Source organism: Microtus ochrogaster, chromosome 1 (assembly GCF_000317375.1).
Source record: "Microtus ochrogaster isolate Prairie Vole_2 chromosome 1, MicOch1.0, whole genome shotgun sequence".
NCBI classification, from domain to species: domain Eukaryota; kingdom Metazoa; phylum Chordata; class Mammalia; order Rodentia; family Cricetidae; genus Microtus; species Microtus ochrogaster.
In genome coordinates, this window is record NC_022009.1 from 47,351,114 (window position 1) to 47,357,671 (window position 6,558).

The window sequence follows — 6,558 nt, forward strand, 5'->3', positions numbered from 1 at the left end:
GGAGGGTGGGTCCTGGCCGCTTGGCATCCTTCCCCCTTCTCAGTCCCTTGAGGTGGGACGGATAAGACCTCCGAGCCAGAGACGACCACACGCAGACCAGAGGCTTCCGGAGAGCGCTGCACCGCGGACCCCAGCCTCAGTTTCTCCTGAGCCCCGCCCCGCGGCGCGAGGGTGGATGACGTCACGGCGCGCGGCATTGTGGGGCGGGCGCGGCGCCGGCGACGCCATTTTCGGCGGTGGAGCGGTGGCGCGAGGCTGCGCAGCGCGGGTCGGGGTGAGGATGCTGCGGGGCGGCCGCGGAGGCGCTGCTTGCTGCTGAGGCGGCTGGGCTCTGCGCGGCCTAGGCCTGTGACAGCGCGACGAGCGCGGCGCTCCCGATCGGACGGTGAGTGCGCGGCCCCGTCCCCGCTCCGCCCCGCCCCGGGCTCCGAGCTGCTGGTGCGCAGCGCTCCAGACGCAGCCGCGACCCCTTCCCGCCCGCATCCTCCAGGCTGAGGCTCCCGGGCCCTTCCCGTCCACCGCCGCATCTGCACCCGGCCCTTCCAGGTTGCTATCCTGGCCCTCCGCCCCGACCCAGACCCCGCCCCGGCCCTCTCAATCGTGTCTGCATGCTCGGGTCCCCTCCCCGCGCTGCCTGCGCCTCTCAGAGCCCCGGTCTCCGTCACCTCTGCCTGTGCTCCTGCACTCCGCTGTCCTTGTCCTCTCCAGCCGGTGCCCGTCCAGCCTGGGGTTTCTCCTCCGCTGCTTGCTCTTCTCCAGACTCGGGTCTCTTGTCACGTCCCTGAGCTCCTCCTGGATGCGGTCCTCCTATCCCCGGTCTACCTGCGCCCCTGGTTTGGGTTCCTGCGCTGTCTGCTCCACTTCTCTCTGGGGTCTTTGTCATCTTTCTGCTTGCACATCTCCAGACCGAAGCTCTTGTCCCCTCCCCGCCAATCCTGGTTCGGGACCTGTCCCTTCTCGGTCTGCGCCTGTCTGGGTTGAAGTACTCGTTCCTTCTCCGCTCCAGGTTTGGGGCTCAGCCCTTTCTGCCTGCACTTTAGGCCCCTTCCCTTCTCTTCTCCGCTCCTCTCCTGTGTCCCTGAGGCTTCTGTCCCAACTGTGTTCAGAGCCCCGCCCTGACTTAGGCCCCGGGGTGGGGATGGCCTTTCAATAGCAGCTGCGGGCTTAGGGTCCCAAAACCTCGCTGCTGAGGTCCCGTCCCGGGGAGGCGGCGGCGCTGGTGGTGTGTGTGTTGGGGGTCAGCCGGCTGGCTTTGTCTTAGGCTTCCCCGCCCTTCCAGCCCCCACCTCTCCTCGGCACCGCCCTGGGCGGCCTGCTGTCATGCTGTGGTCCGTGGCCTGGGGCCAGCCAGTCTATTTCTTTCAGTGGCCGGGTGTGGAATCTCCCTGGCGACTTGAACGTGCCCAGCCTGAAGTGATTTTCCTTGTTACATGTGGAGCCCCCTTCCCATTAAGAAAGAAAAAAAATTAAAGCGTTCAAAAAGTAATATTAATGTGTGATGGAGTGGATGGCATTATAACGAAGTTTGCAGGTGTATTGTGTTGGAATTGTCACTGACTGCTACTGTTTTATTATTTAAACAGGTTGAAAATTTACATATTAAGTGATGATCTGGTGTACTTGCAAAAAAATGATGTCTTTAGAGAGGCTGGGGAGGTGGCGGCAAAAAACCTTTGATCCCAACAGTAGATCTCCAGAGCGAGTTTCAGGGTAGTCAGGGCTACACAGAAAAAACGGGAGGTGGGGGTGGGGGAGGAGCGGTGAGAACAAAATAATTATATACTATTTAAATTGCTATGTAGAGGGGTAGATGCATTTTTGATTCTTTGCGTTACTTAAATTCCAAGCCTTTTTATACAGCATGACTAAGCCTTGGATCAGAATTAGCTGGGAATGCGTTGTAATAGGACGGTGAAAATCCCACTAGGAAACTGGACCGACCTGAGTCTCCTAAGGCTGCTACAGTAGGGATCTTTCATGGACTGCCCACAAACCCCAGTTGTAGGAAATTGTACTTACTGTTCTGTGTCCTAAGTATTTGTAAGAATGCAGTGATTCTGTTTAAAATCTCAGAGCGCGCGGATATGTGGGAGGGTGGGCCTTCCGATCACCAGAGGATGTGTCCTGATGCAGGCCAGCCTTGGCCTGGGGTGGGACCTGGTGGTGACCCCTCCGTAATACCAGCTACATTCACCTGGCTTGGCAGTGCATTGTAAAAGCAAACATCCAGCAGGGAGTGACAGTACATACCTATAACCCAGTACTCGGGAGGCTGAGGCAGGAGGGTCATCAGTACAAGATCTGTCCCGACTACATAGCAAGATTCTGTCTCAAGACAACAAAAATGGGAAAGTATAGACATGCATGGAAGCTGGACAAGGATTTTTTTTCTAAATCCAAAGATGAAGGAAGTGAGGTACACATATCTTAAATAATCCATAGTAAAGTTTATACTGAGGATGTCACTTGGTGGTAAGGAACTAGCCTAGCGTTCAAAAGGTCCTATTTCTTCAGCTCAAGAACAAACAAATCAAATACTACCCACAATTTAATTGTTTATATTTAAAAAAATTAATACATTGGGACTAGAGAGATGGCTCAGTTAAGAGCAATTGCTGCTCTTTCAGAAGGACCTGAGTTTGATCCCCAACAGCCAGATCAGGCAGTCTCTAACTCCAGTTCCAGGCAATCTGAGACTCTTCTTACCTCCATGGTGCACAAAGGAAAAAAAAATAATGCAGGTGTACACATAAATAATAAATCTTAAAAACATTAAACACTTTAAAGCATGTATTTTTAGGTTGGGAAAAAATAAAAATCTCTAAAGAGCTATAAACAGTCTTTAGACATGATCTGTTTAAAACAATGAGCAAGAAAAGTCAGAAGTGACTTCATTCTTAGTTGAGTGAATATCAGAAATCGAGAGTATGCAGCAGAAATGAGTGCCATCCTGAGCAAGCTAGTGAGTGTCAAGGCTCGGGGTGTGAAGTGACTGTTGGAAACTAGGCACGGTGGCGCAGGCACTCTGGAGGATGAGACAGATTTTGAGGCCAATTTCAGCTACATAGCAAGATCCTGCCTCAAAAAGAATAAAGCTATCTTATGAAGATGGTGGGAGCATGGGACTGGTGACTGCTGAAAACCCACTGCACAGCATTGCGCTCTTAGGGATCCTGGCAAGGACAGTTCCCCAGAGAGCTTAGACCCAGCATGAGTGGTCAGGAGGCTCTTCCTGGGCACTCAAAGGCAAGTGCAATTGGCCCTGTGTGACCCTGATGGGAGGTAATAAGACCTGAGTGGGTTGTGGTTGAAGACTGTCCCGGTGGGGTGAAGGGAAGGTGAGGCCAGGAAATAAATGCCCATGCAGTGGTAGGAGGTGCCAAGGAGGCTGCTCCTGCTTTGAGGTTGGAAGGAGGGCAAGATGAGCCAGGAGGTCAGGGCAGTGGTGTGGGTGGTGCTGTGGACAGGGTGAGCTCCTCAGAGTGAGGACAGTGGCTGGAGCTGCGCAAGAGCAGCTGTCAGTGGGACCTAAGGTGCTGTCGTCAGCCTTGGGTAGGGAGGAGCAGGAGGGCGAGGACACCAGCCTTGTGTTGGAGTGAGCCTGTGTAGACCACGGCCAGTGGACCACGTCAGTCAGCTACTGAAGTGCTCAGTAGTGTTCTGGCCTGCCCCAGCCCTGGCCTCTTGACTCCTATAAAGCACCACTAGGTGCTTGCTGAGGTCTGAGTTAAAAACCATGGTTCTGCCCCATCCTGCCTGACTTCTTGTTTACCATTTTTTTTAAAAGGGCTGATTTGTTTTATGTGTTTGAGTGTTTGCCTGTGTATGTATGTGTGAGCACTGTATGCATGCGTGATGCCTGAGACAACCAGAAAAGGGCACCGAATCCTTTGGAACTGGAGTTAAAAACGAGTGTGAGCAGCAAATGCGCTTAACTGCTGAGTTGTCTCTCCACTCTCTGGTTTTTTATTTTCTTACTTTGTTTATTGTCTATTTGCTCATACATTGCTCTTATCCACCAGGATGGGATTTCATCCCTGTTTTCCTCAGTGAATGATCAGCCCTCACTAAGTGTTTGCTGAAAGAATGCATTAGCTTCTCTGCTCTTTGGTGACTCACTGGATGGTGACACCCAGCATGTTAGGGAGCATGGGAAGAGGACAAGATGATGTCTACTTTTGGATATGATAAACTCCAGGTGCTTGTGGGAGGCTCAGGGGACTCTCTGGAGATGCAGGACTGAAGTGAGGACAAAGGATAGGCCTAGAGATGGCGGCCCGAGAGTAAATCCGCAATGCACCGAGGGCCATTTGGTTCTAAAATACTCCCATTACCTCAGAGTCCTTTTGTTTGTTTAAGACGGTATAAATCAGTATGTGGCCCTGGGTGACCTACCAGGCTGCCCTGGAACTCACAAAGGTTTTCTTGCCTCTGCCTCCTGAGTACTGGAATTGAAGGCGTGTCTCACCAAGCTGGCCTCTCTACCTCAGTTTAAGCCATGGGTTCTCCACTGCCTAATGTGGGCACATATCTGCTCATCTAACTCACATCTGCTGCCTCAGGAAGCATGACAAGGTTCTACGGCGTACTGTCGCTGTTACTACACTGTTGCTGGTAGAACGGTGCTGCGGGCACTCCACCCTCCCGACAAGAGAAGTGCAGAATTGTGGAGAAAGCAGGTTAGGGGCAGTTCCACCATGGCTTGCTTCCGAGTCCGGCTGTGAACCACTTTGTGTCCCAGGTCGCAGTCTCCCGTGAATTGTGTCACCTTTAGCCTACAGTTGTCTTTTCTGTCTATTGCCATTCTTTTCCCGAGGCAGGGTTTCTCTATGGAGTCCTGGCTGTCCTGGAACTAGCTCTGTAGACCAGGCTGGTCTCAAGCTCACAGAGTGCTGGGACTAAAGGCCCTCCTGTCATTCAGCCACCTGCAGTTATAAGGATGTTCCTGCTGTGTGTCTCTGGAGCCTTTTCCATTTGCTTTCTGTGGCTCTGCCTCCCTTAGCTGCTAGGAGTGGTTCATTTCACTCAGTATTATGTTTCCAAAGTTCATTCCGAAGTTTTTGTTTTTCTTGTTTTTCTCTTTGTTTCTCTAGCTGTCCTGGAACTGCCTGCCTCTGCCTCCTGAGTGCTGGGATTAAAGTCATTTACCACCATGCCAGGCAAAACTTTTTTTTAAGTTAAAATATGATTACATCATTTTCTTCATTCCCTTTCCTCGCTTGATCCCTTCCTGTGTGCAACCCTCCCCATGTCTCTCAAATTCATGGTTTCTATTTATTTAATTTGTATGTGTGTGTTCCTAAATATATAAATAAAACCTACTTAGTTCATAGTGATTGTATGTATATGGTTTCATTGCAGATCAATTGTTATTGGATAACTAATTGAGCTCTTTTTGTGTATTTACTTATTTATTTGTTGTTGTTTTGAGATAAGGTCTCACTACAGAGCTCTGGCTATCCTGGAACTTACTCTGCAGACCATGCTGGCCTTGAACAGACAGACAATCACCCACCTCTGCCTCCCAGTGCTGGGATTAAAGGCTTGAGCACCATACTTGGCTTCTTTTTTTCTTTCCGTTTATTTATTTATTTATTGGTTTCATTTTGTTTACACAGGGTCTCTCTCTCTCTCAAACTTTTTTTAAAAATTTTATTCTTCACTCGGGAGGCAGAGGCAGGCGGATCTCTGTGAGTTCGAGACCAGCTTGGTCTACAGAGCTAGATCCAGGACAGGCTCCAAAGCCACAGAGAAACCCTGTCTCGAAAAACCAAAAAAAAAAAAAAAATTTATTCTTTATTTTTTTCACATCATGCATCCCAATCCCACCCATCTCCTGTCCCCTCATATCTAGCCTATGCTCCTGCATCCTTTCTCCCCAAATAAAGCAAAATGAAAAGGGAAAAAGGAAGTAAAGGAAGATCTTGTCATGGAAGCTGCAGTATGACACCACCCAACATCCGCCGTCTGTGATCTGCTGGAGCTGTGTGGGGTGGGGGTTGGACCCAGGGCTATAGAATCTAGACCATGACCTAGGGCAACAATGGAATGTCCAGGGAGAGTCCCAGTGAGGGCCCAGTGTTGATGTGTAGCAGAGGCCGGGGAACTGGGACCAAACCAATGATTCTTTGTTTTTTTTTTTTTTTTTTTTAAATATTTATTTATTTATTTATTATGTACACAATATTCTGTCTGTGTGTCTGCCTACAGGCCAGAAGAGGGCATCAGACCTCATTACAGATGGTTGTGAGCCACCATGTGGATGCTGGGAATTGAACTCAGGACCTTTGGAAGAGCAAGCAATGCTCTTAACCACTGAGCCATCTCTCCAGCCCCCCAAACCAATGATTCTTTTTGATGAACAGGTGTGTACAAGGTCTCTTTACAGCAGAGACAGGCTGGTCTTGAACTCAGAGATCCACCTGCCTCTGCTTCCTGGTTGTGGTTGTGCACTGCCAGGTCTATACAAAATCCCCAGAAGGCAAGAAGAAGATCTTTTTGTGCTAGTCTGTGGTGTTAGCATGTAAACACAATTAAAATGGCTTTTGAGTCTTTTTT

At 50.2% G+C, this 6,558-nt stretch overlaps 1 protein-coding gene across 16 annotated transcripts in view; it reads left to right on the forward strand.

Annotated features, from left to right (window-relative positions):
• Nucleotides 1-270: 270 nt before the first annotated feature.
• The window catches only part of Klc1 (kinesin light chain 1), a 54,229-nt gene continuing 47,941 nt past the window's right edge, over nt 271-6,558 (forward strand). For 4 of the 16 annotated variants that reach the window (XM_005343588.3, XM_026781370.1, XM_005343589.3 and 1 more), the window contains exon 1: nt 275-385. The gene's annotated coding sequence lies outside the window, so the exon portion shown is untranslated. Of the gene's footprint in view, nt 386-479; nt 547-6,558 lie in introns of those variants that run through there. The other 12 variants (XM_005343590.2, XM_005343592.2, XM_005343591.2 and 9 more) reach the window with 5 other exon arrangements.